Below are 24318 nucleotides of genomic sequence, written 5' to 3' on the forward strand. Positions count from 1 at the left end.
GTACGCGTACGGGGTGCCGAACATGACGTCACGCGGAAATTATTATTATTTTTTTTTAAAAGGGGGGTACGCGTTTTGGACGAAAAAGAAAAAAAAGGCGAATCCCGGGGCTATTTTTTGGCTACCCCCAGGTCTTTAACTATATGTATGCAGGGGGGCTCATGGCCTCCCGGAGTTCCGGGGACTGCCTCCCCCCCCCCTCCGGGGCCTCTTTTTATTTAAAAAAAACTGTGCAAGGGGGTTGTAAATGTGGTATTTTGTTTTCCTCTCTGCCTTGTAGAGGATCCAGGGTAAATATAAAGTTTTTTTGTACAGCCAGTACCTTTTTGCCTGTTACCATAGTAACAGTTCATGGATCAATTGCGTGAGTACAGAGGTTAGAAGTTCACCACAATATGTTGCTAATCGAAATAGTTACTGTGCTGGAGATTTATATTTATTTTTTTCATAGGAACCGTTAATCGTAGAGCAAGTCAGTGGAAAAGTTTTGTAAGCGATTCCTTCCTGTTCGGGGAGTATTAGGGTAACGTGCTCCAAGCGGGACTTTACGAAGCTTAATGTTCATTGGCTGTGAAGTATTAAAAGTAGAAGTTCCTTGCTCGTCTGTGGAACAACATGGACATTTTATTGGCTAAAGTGTTCCAAGCACAAGTTTGCTCCTTATTGGGTGGGAACGGTTCACTGTTGTCAGTGATATTGTGATGCATTTTCCAAAAGAGTATGGGGAAAGAAAGTAGTAGAGGGCAGGTTAGGAACACTATTAACTCTGTACAGGGCCCATAAGGTGGTGGAGAGGGATTATGAGGGAAACTATTTTTTTTATATCTTTCAAGGGCCATTTATATAATTGCCATGTGGTGTATAAATCATAACGTAAAAATGGCAGTGTCTTGCGCTGTTTTTTTTAATCAAGTTTGTAGGTGACAAACTTCTTAGGAGTACTATTTACTTATAATGTGGTGTTTACTTTCCAGATGTGGAGGTGTGATTGTGCAGCAAAAAAATCAGTTTGGGTTTGAAACAGTTTTTGTTAAGCAAATACAAATAAACTTTCTTCAGAAACTGTTACTTTATATATGAAAGGGGTGACAATTAAAAATGGGATTTCATAAAATTTCAGTTAAGTGTGGCTATATACTTCTTTTTTGTGCAACAGTTTGTGAAATTGTTGCCTCACATTCTTGATGATGAAAGAGGGCATCAGTTACTTTTAGATAAAGTATAATAGAAATGTTACAACAAACACTCCCGCACTACATTATCTCAGATCAAGAAAACAATTAAAAAACAGTTAAATACAAATGAATTCATATTACATAGACATGCATGCATTATTATTTTTCAATTTTGTATTCTGTACAATTCAGGAACGTGCTGTCGTAGGGCTTAGAAGTTGCAGACTGTTCCGCTAATAAATCACATACTCACTAAAGAATATATAGGATGGTACTGTTATAATATAAAGTACAGGTCCTATATATTCTTTAGTGAGAAGGTGAATAGGAACCGCAAATAAGAATAGAAATTAGTAAATAACATTCAGAAATGTAGGGTTTATTACATATTTAAAGTAACAAAGTATGCATGATAGCTATATTTTTTTGAAAAGCAGTCTTGTAAAATATGTTTCTTGAAAAAAATATCTGAACAAGTACTTTTTAATATTTGAAAGTTATATTATAGATGGCGCTGAAAAATCTCCCATTCCTCTTCTGTAGCAATAGGACAATCTATTACAATATAACGATAGATACCATTTTTACAGTAAAAAGAAAAGGAAAATAACGTTATGTATTTAGCAGAACATCCATAATGAAATATTTTCGAGCGCTAATTATTTACTGAACTTCTTTTGATCTTCGTGGTGACGGGTCATAAACTCCTCTGAGATCATGACTGTGAGAATAATAATATGTATATATTCTCACAACACATGATCACAAAGGGAAAATAGACTGGAAACCGCAAGCCGGTATCGTTGCTTACTTATCGTTACTCTTTGTGACGACCGATCGTGAAGTCCACTAAGATCACCAAGACTGTTAATGTTATAATATGCATATTAACAGTATTTGATCTCTAGGGGAAAACACAATGGCAAGTGGAAGATGGTGACGTTGATTGTATTTGTTTAGGGTTTACGTTGACGGGTCACCAACACCTCTCAAGCTAAGTACAGTGTCAATATTATAATATAAAACCTCACTATATATAAGGTGAAAGGAGCCAGAAAAGGAGCAATGTTTGGTATAATCTATCTGTTTCTAAGAACAAGCTGCTGACGTTACAGAGAAAAAGTGAAAAACATGCAATAACATTTTTTTTTACCTATACATGTTTAAATATTGATAAATATAACAAATTATAACTAAGTACTATGCCTACGCCATATTGAAACAACTTACAACTCCGGAATATGTTTGTTGTCGCAAAAAAAGAATCCGATGTTAGAAAACGGAACCTGCAACACAGATTGGCGACTCAGAAATAACTCGCGAAAACGAAACTAATTGCACAGTAGGTGTGGTTTATATAGTTTTTGGTTATGTAGTAGTCTACGGAAGGAAACTCTTGGTCCGCCTATTTAGTTGGCACGTTTTGCAGTTTACACATGATCACGTTTTATCTGGTTTTCTTCTGCACGTGTTCGGAAAAATTACAAACTGTGAAGCTGTAAAGGTTTCGATTTCGATCGTAACGCGTATAAGGTATCATTATCTACATACGTTGGAGAGTTTAAAAAGTGTTACTCTGTAGAATGTGTTGTTTGCATTTTCATGATTAAAAACATCTAAATAGAAGCCATAAAAAAAATCGTTATAATTAGAAGAAAAAAAAAGGATTACTATTTGTTATTATTATGCTACTTAATTAAAAAAATGCTAGCATTTGTAAATCGGAAACCTACCCTTGGAAAGATGTGCTGGCGCTTCGGGCATTGGGAAGATTAATAAATAATAAATGACTTTTTCTATGCACCTGCAAACTTGGCTTTTAAACTTTCAATTGCCCAGTCTGTATCTTTACACTTCCTCCAAACATTCTGCTACTGCTATTTTAGTATTGTAGTGAGCCATACAGCAGTGTGTGTTTATCTATACCCTGTTTTAAAAGTGAAACAGTAATACATTCAACTCGACACTCTCATTGGACAACTGTAACCATCCAGTCAGTATCTAAGTAGTCATGGAGCAAAGTAGGCCTTAGGCCATGGACTGTTTTAAACTCTTATAGATTATGCTTGCAGTCTTCTATGCACCTGCAAACTTGCCATTTATATGTTCAATTCCCCAGTCTCCATCTTTACACTTCCAGAAAACACTCTGTCACTCCTGTTATAGTTTTGTAGTGACTCATTGATCAGTGTGTACTAATCCATTCACTATATTAAAACACTAATGGGTAGATGTAAAATAACTGCCATATCCCCAGGGGTATCCCAGTTATTGTGCACTGTGACATCATCACTATGGATGCGCCGTATTTAGAATGCGGTGCACTATGGGGCAAAAATGGTACAGATATGTGATGTCTCTGTGCCGTAAAGGCGGCGCATTGCTTAAGTTGTGTTGCAAGTGCAACGCATTTCTAGCAATGCTCGGGGGCTCTATGCTCACAATGCTGAGTCAATCCTTTCACCTGCTTCGAGCAAGTGCAGGGTTTTGAAGCAGCATGAGTTCAAAAGTGACAAAGTGAAATCTTGTATATTTCACTCAGCCACTTTTAGGAGGTGTTCCTGCAGCAGAACGCCCCTCCATCCCCCCGCTTCTAATCAATATAAACTATGTATTCACTGTTGTATACAGCAGCAAACTTGCCTTTTATATCTTCAATTACCCAATTACCCAGTGTGTATCGTTACACTTTCACCAAACACTCTTACACTACTGTTTCAGTATTTTAGTGAACCATACACCAGTATATGCTTATCTATACACTGTTGTAAAAGTAAAGCTGCTATACATTCAGCCACACACTCTCCTTGTAGAATTATAATCATTCAGCCAGTACCCAAGTACTCATGGTGGAAAGTGTGCCTTAGGACATGGACTGCTTCAAACACCTATAGACTATGCTTGCAGTGTTCTATGCACCGGCAAACTTGTCTTTTATACCTTCAATTCCCCAGTCTGTAGCTTTACACTTTAACTAAATACTCTCACACTACTGTTTCAATATTGTTGTGAGCCATTCAGCAGTATGAGTTTATCTATATACTGTGGTAAAACCGAGGCTGCTATAAATTCAATCAGGTTCTTTCCTTGCAGAACTGTAATCATCCACTCACTACCTAAGTACTCATGCATTAAAATAGGCCTTAGGGCATAGACTGTTTCATACCCCTATAGACTATGCATGCAGTCTTCTATGTACTTGCAGATTTGTCTTTTATACCTTCAATTTCCCAGTTTGTATCCTTACACTTCCACCAAACACTCTGTCACTGCTGTTTTAGTTTTGTAGTGACTCATTCATAGCTATGTAGTAATCTATTCACTATATTAAAACACTAATGGGCACATATACAATAACTGGCATATCCCCAGGAATATGTCAGATATTGTGTACCGTGACACCACCACCTTGGATGAGCCGTATTTACAATGCGGTGCACCATGGGACAAAAATGGCACAGATATGTGATGTATCTGTGCTGTAAAGGTGGTGCATTGTTTGAGTTATGTTGCAAGTGCAACGCATCTCCACCATTGCTCTGGGGGCCCTATGCTCAGAATGCTGTGTCAATCCTTACACTCAGCCACTTTTAGGAGGTGTTCCTGTGCCGGTACGCCACCCCCACCATGTAGGCATGTCTCCTCCTGGTACAGGGATTTACAATGCGACGCACCTCCCAGATAAGTCACATTCTAAATACCACACTCCATGGCGCATCTTTTGCACCCCCGCTGCATCAGAAAAGTGATGCAAAGGCAGTGTAAAAGAGGCACAAGGGGGTTTTCAATCTCCCCCTAACAAACACTTACAAATTCACCCAGGCTGTTTCACTAGCAGTGCATTCTTTTTGAATTTACTTTTCTTAATATTTTACATTAAAAATATGAAATGTAACTTCGAAATTAAAATAAATTTATAATAAAAATGTAGGAAATTACTATAAAAAGAAAGAAATATAATAATTAATACATTTTAAAATTATCATTTACAAAACCTTTCAAATTCACAGAAAAAAACATAGGTTTCAGCCACGTTATAGTTAGGAATTAGCATTAAAAAAACCTTAGAAATTCAATGAAAAAAAACATAGGTTTCACTCATGTTGTAGTTAGCTGGACATTTCACTCATACAAAACCATTTAAATTCTCCAGTTATAGCTAGTTCCGCTAACTATAACTCGAACGCCCGCAAAGCACTGCTGATGACGTCACATACTACATCACTCATGACATGGTCAGTGACATCACTCATGACATCACTGATGACATCTCAAATGACATCACTGATAAAATCACTGATGAGATCATCCAGTGAATGTGTATTTTTCTGAAATTTAAATATGTTTTATACATGTATATCTCAAGGTCAATGGAAGAATAAATGAGTATATAAGTGTCTAAATGGATGATTTTTTTTTTGTAAAATAAATGACTGATTAATTGTATCTTAGTGAACACATGGGTTAGTGAGTAATGTTTAAATATGTAAATATATGTATCAGTTTCACACATTTTTTGAATAAGTGGCTGCATGGGTTGGTGAGTAGCTACATGAGTGTCTATATAAGTTATTAGTTGTTTTTTTGAGTATCAGTATGAGTGTCTGAGTGTATATATGGTTCAGTGGGGGATATTACTTAGCGCATAGATGAATGAATGGGTGACTAACTATTTGTCTGTGTTTTGAAGACAGCATGTGTACATGACTGTATGGGTAGATGAGTGTGTGTATAAGTGTGTTAGTGAGTGAATGACTGTCTCAATACTGTCTTTATGACTAAGTACTTATGTTTTAAACTACTATATGTGAGTATTGGTGTATACAAGTGAGTATATATGAGAGTGAGAGATTGGAAGAATTCCTGTATAACTAAGTATGTGTTTCTATAAGTGATTGTTTAAGAGAGTAAGAATGTGTACATTTCTTTACAAATAAGTGTAGTGGTGTGTGTATAGTTATATATGCAATCAAATGGGTGTTTGAACGTTTATTTGCATGTGTAAGTATGTGTGTTAGTAACTCTATGTATGAGTGTAGGTGTGTAACAGGATTTATAGGTTTATGAGTACATATGATGAGTGAGTACATGTATGAGTGACTATATAGAACTGTTGGCGAATGAGTGGATGTGTATGTAGATTTTGGAATTACTGAATAGGTTGTTTTAACTAGTATTGATATCTCCATTGTTTTGATAATTTCAGTTTTTATATATATATATATATATATGTTTTCAAAGTCCGCTCTGCGCGTGCTGACTGCGGCCCCAAGGGAGGTGGCACCAATGCCGGCTGAGCACGCCGGTAATCAAAGTTCCAAAAGTTCCAAAGATAAAGGTGCTTTCAGATCGCAAAATCACACGCAACTCCGCTGCTACTCCAATCCGCTCTGACCCAAATCTCACTGAATTCTGGCAATATGTTAATACCTGGTGGCGTTACATCGACGACCTCTTCATGATTTGGAGGGGTCCTTAGAAATGGCGCAAGAATTTGTGAAAAAGCTCAATGTGAATGATCTGAATATCATACTTACTAGCAACATCAGTAGCACCATGGCAGAATATCTGGATGTTAAGGTTGAGGTGACAATTACAGACTTGCCTGTTCAGGAAAGCCACTGCGGGCAACAGTGTTTTGCATGCCTTGAGCAGCCATCCGGAGACTCTTAAGTGGAGTATTCCGTTTGGAGAACTGCTCAGGGCCAAAAGGAACTGCAGCACCAATGCAGCATATGAACAAGTCAGCCTAGAGATGACAGCCAGATTCAGAGACAGAGGCTATCCAGCATGGGTGATAAGAAAGGCAAAATCCCGGGCGGATGGTATTCCCAGATCTGATACTCTAGAGGAAAAGGTTCCTGACATCACCTGTGAGGATGAACATACCCATCTCATTCTCATGTTTAATACTGAATCCAAGCAAATTCAAAGAATTATATCCCAGAATTGGAACATTCTCACTGCCGATAATGTGATCGGCAATGATGTCTCCAGCAGACCCCTTATAACATACAGAAAGGGGAGATCCATACGTGACATAGTTGTGAAAAGTGACATCACTGTCTACCCTAAGGTGCAGAACCTTGGGCTGGCTGGTTTCTTTCCCTGCGGTCACTGCAAGGCATGTAGATTTAGTACACATAAGAAAACTGTAGAGTACAATGGGATAAGAAAAGAAATCAAGCAATTCCTGACATGCAGCACAACTTATGTCATTTATGTAATTGTCTGTCCGTGTGGCCTGTGGTACATAGGCAGTAGTACCAAACAGGCCAAAAACCGTGTCCTTGAACACTACCGGGCTATTTCTAATAACAACGAAAAATACCCCGTAGCTAGACATTTTGCGGAAAAACATTTCTCGAATCCAGCACAGATGAGTTACCTTGTGCTAGAACAAATGGAAAGAAATCCCCGGGGAGGAGATAGGACTTTAAAACTGAGGCAAAAAGAGTCCAAGTACATAATAGAGTTTCAAAGTAAGGCTCCAGGAGGACTCAACCAGAATGAGGAGCTAGCAGTACATCTTAGGGACTAACCTGAGTTGCCTGATATGTATTATTGTTCTGCTATTCTACTGTCTTTAGGGATCTATATGACAGCTTATATTCTGTGTCCTTTTCCCTCTCTCCCTTCCATGTATGATTGCACTGTTTATTTATTTTTAAGATGATGCTCTTAGTGAGTTTTTAACTGACATGTTGAGTTCTGATCTTCTGTTCTCTCATGTTTTATTTATAGATTGGCACCTAGTACGGGATCTCGTCACCACTTCACTTACCTGATGTTTCCTGTTATATGGAAAATTAATACACTACTTTTTCACGAGCACGGCCACCCCCTCTCTTTGACATCACGTCAGTTTCGTAAGAGCACGGTAGGCCCCGATGTGGGGGCAACCTTCTATCCCTGGACTTTGTTTATTAGAACTTGGACCTCCTTAACATTCTTTTGGCAAATGTTGTACAGTGTCGCATTGAGGCATTAAGTAACATGAGTTTCCACAACACAGGACTCAAGTTGTGTATTTTACATACATAGAACTCTAGTGTTATGTTCACTAGTTCACTTAGAATCTCCCCGCTTTGAGGTATGGTATTGGTTATGCACGTCACTCCAGGGAGAATAGGGGCAATCTTGAAAGAAACAATTTGTATAGATACCCAAAGTAACTTCATGTATTTTGTGAAGATGTTTGATTTGTTTTCTTCTGCCGTTTAAATCAATTCAAAGGTGGTGCATATATTAACTGCTTACATGCATGTACTTGCAGATTGTCAGAATTCTTTTGTACTAGCGGCAGGCACCTCATGAGTTAACACGCATGGTACTGCGTAGTTCTTTGCTGTCCGTGAAAACTACAAACATGGCGGCAACTTTTATTTTATTTAGAAATTGCGGGCGCGAACGCAGTGTGTAAATCCTTCTCTGCCTCTTGAGCAAGCACTATTCAGTTTATATATTATTGTAGCTTACGCACAGATGTCAAATTACTAATTTAAATGTGTAATCATGTTGTCACATTTTGATTTGAATTTTCATCGTAATAATGCCAATATACAATGTTGCGCTCTGTAATCCCATGTACGACCCTCGAATATGGACACAAACTGTTTCATTGTATACCACTGTCGTGAGATGGTCCAAATTTTGAAAGTCCTGTTTCTATGTTTTCATGCTGATACTTTATTAGTTGATGAAACTGACGACAACCTAACGTGATTAAGGCTGTCCGAAGCCGAAACATGTTGTTAGGTAAATAAACACCCTTGGAGTAGCAGCGGAGTTGCGTGTGATTTTGCGATCTGAGAGCACCTTTATCTTTGGAACTTTTGGAATATATATATATATATATATATATATATATATATTTATATACACTACTATTATAAAGGAAGATCTTTGAGGATTTGAGGCGGGTAAACTCTGGAACCACAGCACCAATCCACACACCTGATACATCGTTGGAATCCTCAGGGTGTGCAGATGGACATAGACTATATAAATTTAAAAAATACATTATATTTAAAAAATTTACATTTAAAAAAAAAGTAGTCCCCTCGAAGCAGCGTCGGCCGCGACCTGCGTGCTGACGTCGTCCAGGAGCACGAGAAACGCGAGGAGGAGCGGCGGACATGGTGCGGGGGAGGAGCACTGACGAGCGGCACACAGGCGGTGAGCAGCAGCAGACCGGCGGAGCGGCGAGGAGCACTGAACTGAGGAGCGGAGGCTGAGCGGCAGACATGGCGCGGGAAAGGAGCACTGACGAGCGGCACACAGGCGGTGAGTAGCAGCGGACCGGCGGAGCGGCGAGGAGCACTGAACAGAGGAGCGGCGGCTTATGTAAGGCTCTGGGGGACAATGTCGGGGCAGGCGGGGGTCGGGGACACGCGGGGGATGGGGAGTTACAACAAAAAGGCTTTGGGGGACAATGTCTGGGCAGGCGGGGGTCGGGACAGACCGGGGACCCTCTGGCATAATTGTGCTCAAGCTCCCGACTCCTGCCGGCCGCTCCATACTCTGTGAACTTCTACTCTTATCCCTGCAACCTCTGCTCATCCTCGCCTCCCTGCAAACAGAGCCCCAGAGCCCCACTTACCCAGAAAGCTCCCCAGTGCCTCAGGCACTGCTGCTGACCACTACTGCAACACTGGGTCTCTGGCATAATTGTGTGAGGTAAGCCTCCGGAGGACAATGTCAGGGCAGGCGGGGGTCGGGGCTGCCGGGAGACGGGGCGGATGGGGGCCCGGGCTGATGGCCAATGTCGGGGCAGGCGGGGGTCGGGGAAGCCTGATTGCTCCCGGACAAGGTCGGGACGGGCTGCTAGTATATATATATATATATATATATATATATATATATATATATATATATATATATATATATATATATATATATATATATATGTTCAAGCAAATGTCCCTTGCTGGAGGAGGAGCGACCATTCAGCTGGTGCCGGTGCCGAGTCAAGGACAAGACTCGTTAAACCTTTCCAAAGCAATTTGAAATAAAACACCGCACTCTTCTAGGTTTAAGCTCTTTAATCCATCAAGGAAACGACTTCCTCACCTACGCGTTTCAAACAGATTACTGTTCTTGCTCACGGTAGTTACAAGTCCATTTTTTCTTTTTACTATTTATACCCTCCTACCCATGTGGCAATTAGGATGCATTATGGGAGGGGTAGTTTTTGGTGAAAGCAAACCATGTCAGGTCTCTTTTACAAGATATCACAGTCTAATTATTTGACTTTGCGATGACTTATGATGGCTGAGTGCCTATGGTTTTATTAAGAAAAAACCATTGTGTAGCGGGTCGAGTTGTTATCTCGCTCGCTGCATAATTGTACATATATGGTACATTATGGGTGGTAGCTGAGTGCTAATTATGAAAGTCAATGACTTATAACTTGTTCCAGCACTCTGACATTATTTAAAATAAACGCTGTAAATAACAAACAAGAAATTTTTCATATTTTTGCATATGTACTCAGTTTAACCCTATATATTTCAGACTTATAAGCATTATGTACTCAAAGGAATCAAAACGTTCAGTTCAAGTTTCAAGTTTACATTTCCAGATATTGTATTATAGATTCAAACACTACTTTGTGAGAAATAATTTTTGAGAAGAATATTATATCATCTTTTCACACGGGGATCTTCATACATCTAGTCATGTGAATATATTGGACTGTTGGATAAGTCATAAATGTACATAAAGTTCCTCGTCCCCGTTCAATCCTTGCGGGGTCTTGGTTTTGAATTTTATTATTAATTTTGACTCCAAACGTCTGAGTTTCTGCAGGCGATTACCACCTCTCTCATTGTCCGGTATCATTGCCAGTCCTGAATATCTCACATTTAGCCAGGTTTTATTTTTGTGAATCATGAGGTGTTTTGCCATGGCATACGTTTGGTCCTTGTTTTGCATGGCCCTAATGTGTTCTAACATCCTTTTCTTTAGGGCACATATAGTCGATCCAATATATCTCTTACCGCATTCACATTCCAAGAGGTAGACAACATAATGGGATTCACAGGTGATCTTTGTTTGAATTTCAAAGGGTTGGCCTTTAGGATCAGTTATGGATTTGAGATTTTTTCCGATTTTGCACGCTTTGCAAGATGAGCACTTGGTAAACCCTTTTTGTCTTTTCTCTAGCCATGTTTCTTCTCTTCTGTTTATAAAATGGCTATTGACCAGAATGTCACCAATTGATGGTGCTTTTCTGAAAGAAAGTAGGGGGGCATCTCCTATTGTGCTTCCAATGTCAGGATCCTTTTTCAATACACTCCAGTATTTTGTGACCGCTTTTCTTATATTTACACTTTCTTTTGAGTATGTCAGGATGAGGCGTGGTTTCTCTTCCTTTGTTGTTTCGGTAGCCTCTTTTTTCTTGACTATCAGTGTCTCTGTTCTGGTTTTTTCTCGTGCTCTCATTTCTCCTCTTTTTATTGTTTTCATCTTGTATCCCCTTTGGGAAAACCGATTGACTGTTTCTGCAAATTTGTTTTCCATTTCCGTTGGTTCTGAACAGTTACGTTTCATCCTTAAAAACTCTCCATATGGTACATTTGATTTCAAGGATGTTGGATGAAAACTGGTCCCATGCAGGATGCTGTTAGTAGAGGTTTTTTTACGGAAAAGGGTCGTATGTATTGTGTTGTCTTTAATGTATACTTTTGTGTCCAAGTAGTCTATCTCCTTTTCTTGGATATTGAAAGTAAATTGTAGGCCCACATTATTCTGGTTCAAGATCCCTATGTATTCTTCCAACTCCTCCCTGGTTCCATTCCACACCAGGAAGAGATCATCAATAAATCTCAGCCAAAGAACAGTCTTGGCAGTATATGGTTCGTTTTCTTCTCTCCAAGCTATGTGTTTCTCCCACCATCCCATGGTGAGATTAGCATAGCTCGGAGAGAAGGAAACTCCCATAGCAGTTCCGCAGTTTTGGGAATATATTCCATTATTGAACAGGAACACATTGTTCGTTAGGCATATGCGTATCATGTCCAACAGCATAGCAGAGTGTTTAAGTTCCCCTATTGGTCTCTGTCTTAAAAAATAAGCAATTGCATCAAGACCTATATGGTGATCTATCGATGTGTAAAGTGAGACTACATCGATTGTAGCTAACAGATAAGTTGGTTGCCATTGTGTGTCCATTATAATTCGAAGAAAATCTCCTGTGTCCTTGATGAAGGAATTCAGTGTGGGTACTATGGGAGCTAAGAAATTATCCACATATGAGGCAATATTTTCGTACAGCGACCCACAGCTGGAAATTATCGGTCGTGCCGGAGGTTTACACAATGTCTTGTGAACTTTCGGCAGAAAGTATATAGTAGGTGTTATGGGATTTTCTACTGTCAGAAACTTGGCTTCTTCCTGATTCAACAGACCGCTTTCTTGCCAAGTTTTTATTTGACGATGTATTTCTGTTGTCATTCTAGCTGTTGGATTTGCTTCCAATTTTGTATAATTTTTTGTATCTAGCAGTTGTCGATTGGCCTCTTCTATGTAGTCAGTTTTGTTTAAGACCACAATATTCCCGCCTTTATCAGCTGGTTTTATTTCAATTTTTAAGTTCGTTTTGAGAGAGTTCAATGCTTGACGTTCCCCCCAAGTTAGGTTTTCTTTGTTTTTGTTGTTGACATTCTTCATTTTGTCCAGTTCCGCAGTGACTAGGTCATGGAATGCATCAATTTTGTTGCCAGGATGTAGGATTGGGCAGAATTTTGACGGGTTTCTGAAAGATGTTCTTGGATGTTTATTGTGTTCTATATCCATTTCTTTCAAAATTTGTGTTTCCGTTAAGGAAATATTGTCATCCTCTGTTGCCAAGTTGTGAGCTTCTACAAGTGCTGGGAGGTCGGAGATTGTGTATCCAGCCTCATCTCCACTATTGGTCGCATTTGGCTCTTGTGTGCTTTTTTTGTTGTTTGATTTGGCAAAAAACTTTTTTAATTTCAGTTTCCTTATATATTTGTATATGTCAATTTTCGTTTCCGCTTCATCCTGATGTTTTTCTGGGCTGAATGTTAATCCTTTATTCAATACCTTTCTTTCATTGGTGGTGAGGGTGTAGTCTGATAAGTTTATTATTAGATCTGGATTCATGTTGTTTTTCCTTGTGTTATCCATTATTACTTCTTTGATAAGGTGCGATTGCGCAATGGATATCTTGGGGCGTTTTGCTCTTCTGGTTTTGCGTTTGCGTTTGAGCTTGATGGTTGACCCCTTCCTCGCCCTCTTTGTCTCCCTCTTCCACGTCCTCTCCCTGCTGGTTTTGGGGTTTGTTGGTCGTTGTATAGCATTTCCATCTCCTCTAAAAAAGAGAGCTGCTTTTGGTTGGTTATTCTTTCTCTCCCTCTTTGTTCCCCTTCACTGGCGTCAGATTCAGTTTCACTTGCCCCTGGTTTGGGTTTTGATTTGTTTGCTCCTTGTTGTTTGATCACATCAAATCGTTTTGCAAATGTGAAAATTGCGCCATTTGCATAGTCATATTGGTCTCTCCTGAATTTGCGCTGTTTACGTTCCTCTATCTCATTCTCGTGTTTGTCTAAATTATTTTCCATTATGGTTCTTAGTTTTTTCATTTCATCTTCCCCTTCTTGTGAGGCTTTTATTAGTTGTTCTATTTCCTCTATTTTCGTGTGTAGCTCTGTTACTCCAATTTTTGCATGTTTTATTATTATCATTATCATTCTTTTGGAGCATTCCATGTTGTTGCGCCCCCATTCCTCAAGCATGGCAGGGCTGGTGTCTGGGTGATTTGGAAGAGTGAAAATGCGAAGGCCCCTTGGGACCATGCTCAATTCCAAATATTTTTCCAGTGTTATTATCTCCCAAGAACGAGATATCTCTTTGCGCAGCAATTTCTCTAGTTGTTGAAAGAGTTGTTTTAGTGTTGTCTGAGCTGGTTTGGAGGTTGTAGCTTTAGGATCTGTGGGTTGGTTCTTTTCCGGTTGTTGGGAATCTGAAAACAAACTCTCCGCTTTTTCCAAGCGTTTGGCTGCTCTTTTTTCCATGTTGCTCGAAGAATAACGGGTTGTTCTGACCAGAGAACACCGTTAATTGTGTTCGTGTTATTCACTATGTTTGTTATTATACCTCGCGTTTAGTTTTGCACTTGTCAACTAAAACGTGGGAAGTTCGTTCGGTATTAGCTTGCAAGGCTGTTTGCCCTGTGATTGATGGATTGCTTTACCTAGAAAGTGATACGCTTTTATGGCTTACTCTGAAGTCCCGGGTAGTCAGGACATTAGTGTATTCACTCGCTGCAGCACTGATCGGTTCTTTCACACTGGCACACACGGCACATCTGGTTGTTACACTTACCGGGGAGTCTCCTGGACCGCTGAATGCCCTCCGGCACTTCCGCGTCAGCGCTCGACCTGGCAAGAGGTGGGTGTGTGCTCTGCTTAGCCGGTGAAACTGATGTTTTTCTCCGATGAACGCGCTCTCGATTCCAGGTTCAGTCACGGACTGTTTGGAAAGGGCGTCTCCGCTTCAGATCGTCTGTGCTCCTTTCTGCCGGCTTTCCCTTCCTGATTTCCTCGCGTTTCAAAGATGTTGATTTTTGCCGATTACGGAGTTTTGCATATGCTGGGCTCTCTCCTTACGTATCCAAATGTTCAAGCAAATGTCCCTTGCTGGAGGAGGAGCGACCATTCAGCTGGTGCCGGTGCCGAGTCAAGGACAAGACTCGTTAAACCTTTCCAAAGCAATTTGAAATAAAACACCGCACTCTTCTAGGTTTTGATTAAGCTCTTTAATCCATCAAGGAAACGACTTCCTCACCTAGGCGTTTCAAACAGATTACTGTTCTTGCTCACGGTAGTTACAAGTCCATTTTTTCTTTTTACTATTTATACCCTCCTACCCATGTGGCAATTAGGATGCATTATGGGAGGGGTAGTTTTTGGTGAAAGCAAACCATGTCAGGTCTCTTTTACAAGATATCACAGTCTAATTATTTGACTTTGCGATGACTTATGATGGCTGAGTGCCTATGGTTTTATTAAGAAAAAACCATTGTGTAGCGGGTCGAGTTGTTATCTCGCTCGCTGCATAATTGTACATTAATAAAACCATAGGCACTCAGCCATCATAAGTCATCGCAAAGTCAAATAATTAGACTGTGATATCTTGTAAAAGAGACCTGACATGGTTTGCTTTCACCAAAAACTACCCCTCCCATAATGCATCCTAATTGCCACATGGGTAGGAGGGTATAAATAGTAAAAAGAAAAAATGGACTTGTAACTACCGTGAGCAAGAACAGTAATCTGTTTGAAACGCGTAGGTGAGGAAGTCGTTTCCTTGATGGATTAAAGAGCTTAATCAAAACCTAGAAGAGTGCGGTGTTTTATTTCAAATTGCTTTGGAAAGGTTTAACGAGTCTTGTCCTTGACTCGGCACCGGCACCAGCTGAATGGTCGCTCCTCCTCCAGCAAGGGACATTTGCTTGAACATTTGGATACGTAAGGAGAGAGCCCAGCATATGCAAAACTCCGTAATCGGCAAAAATCAACATCTTTGAAACGCGAGGAAATCAGGAAGGGAAAGCCGGCGGAAAGGAGCACAGACGATCTGAAGCGGAGACGCCCTTTCCAAACAGTCCGTGACTGAACCTGGAATCGAGAGCGCGTTCATCGGAGAAAAACATCAGTTTCACCGGCTAAGCGGAGCACACACCCACCTCTTGCCAGGTCGAGCGCTGACGCGGAAGTGCCGGAGGGCATTCAGCGGTCCAGGAGACTCCCCGGTAAGTGTAACAACCAGATGTGCCGTGTGTGCCAGTGTGAAAGAACCGATCAGTGCTGCAGCGAGTGAATACACTAATGTCCTGACTACCCGGGACTTCAGAGTAAGCCATAAAAAGCGTATCACTTTCTAGGTAAAGCAATCCATCAATCACAGGGCAAACAGCCTTGCAAGCTAATACCGAACGAACTTCCCACGTTTTAGTTGACAAGTGCAAAACTAAACGCGAGGTATAATAACAAACATAGTGAATAACACAAACACAATTAACGGTGTTCTCTGGTCAGAACAACCCGTTATTCTTCGAGCAACATGGAAAAAAGAGCAGCCAAACGCTTGGAAAAAGCGGAGAGTTTGTTTTCAGATTCCCAACAACCGGGAAAGAACCAACCCACAGATCCTAAAGCTACAACCTCCAAACCAGCGCAGACAACACTAAAACAACTCTTTCAACAACTAGAGAAATTGCTGTGCAAAGAGATATCTCGTTCTTGGGAGATAATAACACTGGAAAAATATTTGGAATTGAGCATGGTCCCAAGGGGCCTTCGCATTTTCACTCTTCCAAATCACCCAGACACCAGCCCTGCCATGCTTGAGGAATGGGGGCGCAACAACATGGAATGCTCTAAAAGAATGATAATGATAATAATAAAACATGCAAAAATTGGAGTAACAGAGCTACACACGAAAATAGAGGAACTAGAACAACTAATAAAAGCCTCACAAGAAGGGGAAGATGAAATGAAAAAACTAAGAACCATAATGGAAAATAATTTAGACAAACACGAGAATGAGATAGAGGAACGTAAACAGCGCAAATTCAGGAGAGACCAATATGACTATGCAAATGGCGCAATTTTCACATTTGCAAAACGATTTGATGTGATCAAACAACAAGGAGCAAACAAATCAAAACCCAAACCAGGGGCAAGTGAAACTGAATCTGACGCCAGTGAAGGGGAACAAAGAGGGAGAGAAAGAATAACCAACCAAAAGCAGCTCTCTTTTTTAGAGGAGATGGAAATGCTATACAACGACCAACAAACCCCAAAACCAGCAGGGAGAGGACGTGGAAGAGGGAGACAAAGAGGGCGAGGAAGGGGTCAACCATCAAGCTCAAACGCAAACGCAAAACCAGAAGAGCAAAACGCCCCAAGATATCCATTGCGCAATCGCACCTTATCAAAGAAGTAATAATGGATAACACAAGGAAAAACAACATGAATCCAGATCTAATAATAAACTTATCAGACTACACCCTCACCACCAATGAAAGAAAGGTATTGAATAAAGGATTAACATTCAGCCCAGAAAAACATCAGGATGAAGCGGAAACGAAAATTGACATATACAAATATATAAGGAAACTGAAATTAAAAAAGTTTTTTGCCAAATCAAACAACAAAAAAAGCACACAAGAGCCAAATGCGACCAATAGTGGAGATGAGGCTGGATACACAATCTCCGACCTCCCAGCACTTGTAGTAGCTCACAACTTGGCAACAGAGGATGACAATATTTCCTTAACGGAAACACAAATTTTGAAAGAAATGGATATAGAACACAATAAACATCCAAGAACATCTTTCAGAAACCCGTCAAAATTCTGCCCAATCCTACATCCTGGCAACAAAATTGATGCATTCCATGACCTAGTCACTGCGGAACTGGACAAAATGAAGAATGTCAACAACAAAAACAAAGAAAACCTAACTTGGGGGGAACGTCAAGCATTGAACTCTCTCAAAACGAACTTAAAAATTGAAATAAAACCAGCTGATAAAGGCGGGAATATTGTGGTCTTAAACAAAACTGACTACATAGAAGAGGCCAATCGACAACTGCTAGATACAAAAAATTATACAAAATTGGAAGCAAATCCAACAGCTAGAATGACAACAGAAATACATCGTCAAATAAAAACTTGGCAAGAAAGCGGTCTGTTGAATCAGGAAGAAGCCAAGTTTCTGACAGTAGAAAATCCCATAACACCTACTATATACTTTCTGCCGAAAGTTCACAAGACATTGTGTAAACCTCCGGCACGACCGATAATTTCCAGCTGTGGGTCGCTGTACGAAAATATTGCCTCATATGTGGATCATTTCTTAGCTCCCATAGTACCCACACTGAATTCCTTCATCAAGGACACAGGAGATTTTCTTCGAATTATAATGGACACACAATGGCAACCAACTTATCTGTTAGCTACAATCGATGTAGTCTCACTTTACACATCGATAGATCACCATATAGGTCTTGATGCAATTGCTTATTTTTTAAGACAGAGACCAATAGGGGAACTTAAACACTCTGCTATGCTGTTGGACATGATACGCATATGCCTAACGAACAATGTGTTCCTGTTCAATAATGGAATATATTCCCAAAACTGCGGAACTGCTATGGGAGTTTCCTTCTCTCCGAGCTATGCTAATCTCACCATGGGATGGTGGGAGAAACACATAGCTTGGAGAGAAGAAAACGAACCATATACTGCCAAGACTGTTCTTTGGCTGAGATTTATTGATGATCTCTTCCTGGTGTGGAATGGAACCAGGGAGGAGTTGGAAGAATACATAGGGATCTTGAACCAGAATAATGTGGGCCTACAATTTACTTTCAATATCCAAGAAAAGGAGATAGACTACTTGGACACAAAAGTATACATTAAAGACAACACAATACATACGACCCTTTTCCGTAAAAAAACCTCTACTAACAGCATCCTGCATGGGACCAGTTTTCATCCAACATCCTTGAAATCAAATGTACCATATGGAGAGTTTTTAAGGATGAAACGTAACTGTTCAGAACCAACGGAAATGGAAAACAAATTTGCAGAAACAGTCAATCGGTTTTCCCAAAGGGGATACAAGATGAAAAGAATAAAAAGAGGAGAAATGAGAGCACGAGAAAAAACCAGAACAGAGACACTGATAGTCAAGAAAAAAGAGGCTACCGAAACAACAAAGGAAGAGAAACCACGCCTCATCCTGACATACTCAAAAGAAAGTGTAAATATAAGAAAAGCGGTCACAAAATACTGGAGTGTATTGAAAAAGGATCCTGACATTGGAAGCACAATAGGAGATGCCCCCCTACTTTCTTTCAGAAAAGCACCATCAATTGGTGACATTCTGGTCAATAGCCATTTTATAAACAGAAGAGAAGAAACATGGCTAGAGAAAAGACAAAAAGGGTTTACCAAGTGCTCATCTTGCAAAGCGTGCAAAATCGGAAAAAATCTCAAATCCATAACTGATCCTAAAGGCCAACCCTTTGAAATTCAAACAAAGATCACCTGTGAATCCCATTATGTTGTCTACCTCTTGGAATGTGAATGCGGTAAGAGATATATTGGATCGACTATATGTGCCCTAAAGAAAAGGATGTTAGAACACATTAGGGCCATGCAAAACAAGGACCAAACGTATGCCATGGCAAAACACCTCATGATTCACAAAAATAAAACCTGGCTAAATGTGAGATATTCAGGACTGGCAATGATACCGGACAATGAGAGAGGTGGTAATCGCCTGCAGAAACTCAGACGTTTGGAGTCAAAATTAATAATAAAATTCAAAACCAAGACCCCGCAAGGATTGAACGGGGACGAGGAACTTTATGTACATTTATGACTTATCCAACAGTCCAATATATTCACATGACTAGATGTATGAAGATCCCCGTGTGAAAAGATGATATAATATTCTTCTCAAAAATTATTTCTCACAAAGTAGTGTTTGAATCTATAATACAATATCTGGAAATGTAAACTTGAAACTTGAACTGAACGTTTTGATTCCTTTGAGTACATAATGCTTATAAGTCTGAAATATATAGGGTTAAACTGAGTACATATGCAAAAATATGAAAAATTTCTTGTTTGTTATTTACAGCGTTTATTTTAAATAATGTCAGAGTCCTGGAACAAGTTATAAGTCATTGACTTTCATAATTAGCACTCAGCTACCACCCATAATGTACCATATATGTACAATTATGCAGCGAGCGAGATAACAACTCGACCCGCTACACAATGGTTTTTTCTTAATAAAACCATAGGCACTCAGCCATCATAAGTCATCGCAAAGTCAAATAATTAGACTGTGATATCTTGTAAAAGAGACCTGACATGGTTTGCTTTCACCAAAAACTACCCCTCCCATAATGCATCCTAATTGCCACATGGGTAGGAGGGTATAAATAGTAAAAAGAAAAAATGGACTTGTAACTACCGTGAGCAAGAACAGTAATCTGTTTGAAACGCGTAGGTGAGGAAGTCGTTTCCTTGATGGATTAAAGAGCTTAATCAAAACCTAGAAGAGTGCGGTGTTTTATTTCAAATTGCTTTGGAAAGAAATATATATAAACGTAATATTACCATATTAGCCGCGAACGGTGCATACTTAAACTTGGTGGCAACCAGTTTGACATGCTTGGTTTTCTTTAACAACGATGAGACTATGTTTGCTAAATTTGCAAATAAGAATTTTACTATACACTGCATTGTGCATAATTACAATTTACAATACAGTGACTGAATTTAATTTAATTTAATTTAAATTTCATTAATTTGCATTGTTATCCAGCAAATATGTCAAAGTATAATTTAACCTATGTATTGAAAAACGTTTGTGGCAGAGTCTGTCGTCAACCTCAATGGTAGTTCTTACTAATTGTAGTTCTTGATAATAGAGCAGTCCTACCTTTATTTCTTGAAAAGTATGTGAAACACTTTATGCATAAAATGGTGAACACACTTTATTTTGGTTGGCTTTGGAAGAAGACCGTTTGGTCGAAACGCGTCGCCATTAAACATCTTTAAAACACAGACCCTGGAGTGCGAGTCTCTTTGTGTGGTTGCGGCGTGGATGCAAGCTGTCAGCCCTTTCGAAAATATTTCCGGGTATTTTCGGCACCCGGGACTTGCACCTATCTCGTCAGGACGTGAGCGAGTGGAGCCGGAAAGCCTTTCGGACACCCCGACCCTCGGGTCACATCGCTCGCTCCGACCGCCTGTCCTGGACAAAGGTAACGGACTGTGACCACGTGTGTCTGCAGCTGGGGGCGTAATCGTGGAGACGGGCTGCGGCAGCGGCTTGTTACCGCGGTCTAACGCTTCCAAGTGGTGGACCCGCCGTGTGAGCAGAACACCGAGGAGATTGAAAACGGGCAGAGGTACCGCGCTGAAATCGCTTCTAGCGGCGCGGCAGGGTTTGAAACTGTGTTAATACACCAACAAGCATTGGTATCCCCAGAGTAACACGGGACATTTCTCCATTCACGGACAAGATGACCAGGGGCTCGCAGAAAGCGGCGGCGGCTGCCGCTGCGAACACAGCCCAAAAAAACATCACGGGTGGTGAAACTAACATACAGGCTGAATCTGCAAGCATGGATGCGAGCACAAGCTCAAACGTCATGACAGCGAGCCGACGAGCAGGCAGAATTGAAGAGGCTCGATCCCTGTTTTGTGAGGGAGAACCGACGAGCACAGGACCAGTAAACAACAATGAGGTCATAACAACAGTACCCGACAAATCGACGAAACAGTTACTGTTTCAATATGAAAAGCTACTGAAAAAGGAAATCAACAGGTGGTGGGAGGTAACTTCATTAAACAACTACATTGAAGTTGGGAGGGTGCCTAGGGGCCTCAGAATCATGATTACCCCAACATACCAAAACCCCCACCCCAAACTGATCGAGGATTGGTCCCAGTTAATGGCAGGTACCTGCAAGAACATGCTTGGCCTGCTATCTAAATATGCAGCTATGGAGTTGGAGCAAGTGATTGCAGACATTGCCAAAATGAAAGCAGAGTTGGATGAACTTGATGCAAAGGAGGAGATAGCCAAAGCCCTCGAGCAAATGGAAAAGAGGCTCGACAAGTATGAAAATGAGATCAAACAGAAGAAAAAGACCAAGTTTTTGAGGGATAAACAAGATTACGCCAGTGGGCGTATCCTGACCTTTGGCAAAAAATATGATGCGGCTATCAAACAATTCAAGCAACTTGCGGGACAACAACGAAATGTAACAGTCTCTGAATCCGGATCAGAAAACTATTCGGACTTTGATGAAAGTCTGGATATAAGTGGGCGTAGCTTGCTTTCCTTTAAACCCATGGAGGAGTATGATTTTTTACAGTCGGCTCAGACTTTGAGGGGGAGACCACCAAACCTGGCTTACGGAAGAGGACGAGGAGGAAGCGCATGAGGAAGGCAACAAGGCGTGGGGGGAAACAACACAAGAGGAGGAACATCGCGTGGGAAAGTGCAGCGACAGAACAAGCAACAATGATGGGTGAGCAAAACTTGACCATTATAAACATTTCCCCCCACACCCTATCTGAGGCTGAAAAATCGGTTTTGGAGTTGGGCTTGACTTTTTGCCCCACAGCCAACTTCGATTACAGCCAAACAAGGATTGATATGCTCCTCTTTGTCCGTAAATTAAAACTTATGAAAATGTTTGAATTGAAAAAGAAACGTGCATTAGAACAAAGAAGTAATGGTAACATTTGTAGCACACAATTGTCTAAAATCTTACAAATACGAGATGTTGACAGCCTAGCGAGTGCATTTGAACTGTGTGGGGAAGATGTGAGTGGCTTGGATGATGAAGAAATTCTTAATAGGATGGGATTAACATTGAGTGGCAGGAGTGCTACTGAGCACAGACCCAAATCCACCTTTAACCCTATCACACCCCATGACAACCTGGAAACCTTTCATGATATTGTTAACAGGGATTTACTAAACCTATGGGAGAAAACCAAGAATAGACATGCCCACAACCTTACCCCACAGCAGAGGGAAGCTCTGAAAACACTTAATAGTGATAAGAGCTTTGTAATCAAACCCTCAGACAAGGGCGGCAACGTTGTTTTGTGGGACATTAACCTATACAAACAGGAAGCCCGAAAACAACTGGAGCTGTCAGGCAATTACAGGAAGGCGAATAGGGAGGAATATACCCTGAGTATTTCAACATATCATGATAAGTTGAGGGTTTGGAGAGAGAGAGACCTGTTATCCGAATCCGAGTTCAGATTCCTGCATGTACTACATCCCGTTTCACCCTGCTTTTACATGCTACCCAAGGTCCACAAGGACAGTAATGAACCCCCGGGAAGGCCAATAGTATCTGCAAATGGTAGCCTTCTTGATAACACTTCTATTTTCCTTGACACGTTTCTTTCTCCGTATGTTTTAAATCTTCCCTCCTACTGCAGAGACAGTACTGACTTCATTTCCAAGATTGAGGGTATCAGATGGGAGGACAGCTACTGCATGGTTACCATTGACGTGGTCTCTTTGTACACGTGTATTAAACACAGTGATGGTCTCAATGCTTGTAGACATTACATGAGGGACCGGTCGATTTTCTATCTGAACCAAACAGAAATGCTTTTAGAAATGTTGGAATTTTGCCTAACTAACAATTTCTTTTTGTTTGATAACATCTGGTACAAACAACAAGTTGGGACTGCTATGGGGAGTTGTTTTGCTCCTAGTTTTGCCTGTATGCTAATGGGATGGTGGGAGGAACAGATCCTGTGGTCTGAACACAATGCTGATGCAACCCGTCACATTGTGTTCTACACCAGATATATAGATGATATCTTCATGATCTGGGATGGGTCAAGAACAGACCTGAACAGATTTCTCCTAGATAACAACAGGAATGACGTGAATCTCAGATTTACTAGCAAGATAGATCCTGTGGAGATGGACTTCTTAGATGTCGCAGTCAGGGTGATAGAAGGGGAAATGGTTACAGACCTATACAGGAAACCTACTTCAGGAAATAGCATCTTGCATGCTAAAAGCCATCACCCAAACAGCTTGAAGGATAGCATCCCATATGGCGAGATCCTAAGGGCCAGGAGAAATTGCAGCAACAATGAAAACTTTGAAAAAGCACAAGGTAACATGATCCAGAGGTTCAGAGCCAGGGGCTATTCAGAACAGACACTTATGAAAGCTAAAGACAAAGTGAAAACGAGAAACAGGGCATCACTTCTAACTAAGAAGGTTAGCAAACCTCTTGAGACTTCTGGTTCTAGCAATGTCAGGATGATTACATCATTTAATGTTGAGGCAGCTAACATACGAGGTATCCTGAAGAAACATTGGCACATAGTGAAAAGTGATCCAATAATTGGGAAATTGACTAACAGTTCACCGCAGGTTAGCTACAGAAAGGCACGTTCCCTGCAAAATATGCTGGTCAGAAGTAACTTTGAGAGCCCAGTGAAGAGCAAACAGTGGCTTAAAGAGCAAAAAGGCTTTTATAAATGTGGAAAATGCAAAGCCTGTGTAACCAGTCGCAATGTGAAATCCTATGTACT

Source organism: Lissotriton vulgaris, chromosome 4_1, assembly GCF_964263255.1.
Source record: "Lissotriton vulgaris chromosome 4_1, aLisVul1.2, whole genome shotgun sequence".
NCBI lineage: Eukaryota > Metazoa > Chordata > Amphibia > Caudata > Salamandridae > Lissotriton > Lissotriton vulgaris.